At 39.2% G+C, this 1593-nt stretch overlaps 1 pseudogene; it reads right to left on the reverse strand.

Moving 5' to 3' along the window:
• Positions 1–230: 230 nt before the first annotated feature.
• LOC140614512 (E3 ubiquitin-protein ligase RNF138-like) lies at positions 231–1371 on the reverse strand (annotated as a pseudogene).
• Positions 1372–1593: the final 222 nt, after the last annotated feature.

Genomic DNA, 1593 nt, shown 5'->3' on the forward strand with positions numbered 1-1593 from the left:
ATGCTTTCCAGCTAGATACTTACTATCATGCAGAAATGTTCATGATGTATTAACAGCACTTTATTTTATTTTTTAGACTGAATTGCTTTTATTAATAGACACAATGAATTACTGAAACAGTGATTTTATGTGGTTTTCCTCTTTTTTTTTTGGTTTTCCTCTTAAAGACAGTACTTACAGGTACGAAGATGCAGAGATGTCTATAACCTTCAGATGTCTACTTGAAAAGTTCAATATTGACTCTCCTCATCTGATGATTCACAAATTCTCCATAATCAGACTGATGTCTTTGATTTAGATGACTAATGAAATTTTAAACAAAAATTTTTAAAAATATTTATTTATTTATTTGAGAGAGAGAGTGGGAGCAGGGGTGGAAGGGTGGAGAGGGACAAGCAGATTCCTCGCTGACACAGAGGCAGCGACCCTGAGATCATGACCTGAGCTGAAATCAAGAGCTGGAAGCTTAACCAACTGAGACACCCAGGTGCCCCAACTCAGGAAATTTGTAGTAATCTGGCTAGAATCTCCCCCAGGAAGAGACACACAAAGAGGACACATCACAGGAACTATCTGAAACAGATGATAATAGTTACAATGATCCAAGTAAACGCTGTCTGGTAAGGTGTGATTCTTGACACAAGGGACACTTAAAGGTGGGATGCCCAGAAGAACTTGTATTCTTGGGGCGCCTGGGTGGCTCAGTCAGTTAAGTGTCCCACCCTCGATCTTGGCTCAGGTCTTGATCTCAGGGTCATGAGTTCAAGCCCTGAACTGGGCTTCACATGATGCCTGCTTAAAAAACAAAACAAAACAAACTCATTAGGGGTGGCTGCTTGGCTGACTCAGTCATTTGAGCATGCAACTCGATGTCAGGAGTCAGGAGTTCAAGGCCCAATGTTGAGCATGGAGCTTTTTTAAAACATTTTTTTGGGGGGCATGGAGCTTAATAAAAAAAGAAGAGCTTGTATTCTCTTGATAAGTTTTTGTGTTATCAGATGTAGATCTCTCACTTTTATTACTGTTCCCTACTGAATCTTGAGAGATCTGAAATTTTGGAATGCTAGAGGAAACATCAAATTCATCTTATAAGATTTGTAATGATGTATCATGTGATAGAATTTAATCTGTTTTGCAAAGCATCTGCAGCCACCAGAAAACTTCCTCTTGATAATTTCAAGGTCTAAGGCCAGTTCAGGACTCTCTCTCTTCTAGTCACATTTCTATGACAGAGGGGATGATGTATTCTGTTTTCTCTTATTGCAGTCAGGAAACATTTTCTACAGAAAACATGCCGACAAGCCAGGTCCAGTAGAAATCAGTAGAATCATCTTTGGTGTGGGATGTGGCCATGGAGAGCTCCTCAGCCATAGTGGTGGGGGTGTTGGAGGGAATCAAGGCAATGGTAGCACTAGATGCTCTACTCGAACTATTAACTGCATTTAGAAAACCTGGGCAGATAAACCTCAAACTTAATTCCTAAAATGTTAGTCATTACAGAGTTCTTTTTTCCAGATTTATCGAGCTATTATTGATGTTAGCTATTTCATAGAATGAAGAATTATGTTTTATACATTCCAGGCTTCTTTATTT

The sequence above is a fragment of the Canis lupus genome, chromosome 22 (assembly GCF_048164855.1).
Source record: "Canis lupus baileyi chromosome 22, mCanLup2.hap1, whole genome shotgun sequence".
In the NCBI taxonomy this organism is placed as follows: domain Eukaryota; kingdom Metazoa; phylum Chordata; class Mammalia; order Carnivora; family Canidae; genus Canis; species Canis lupus.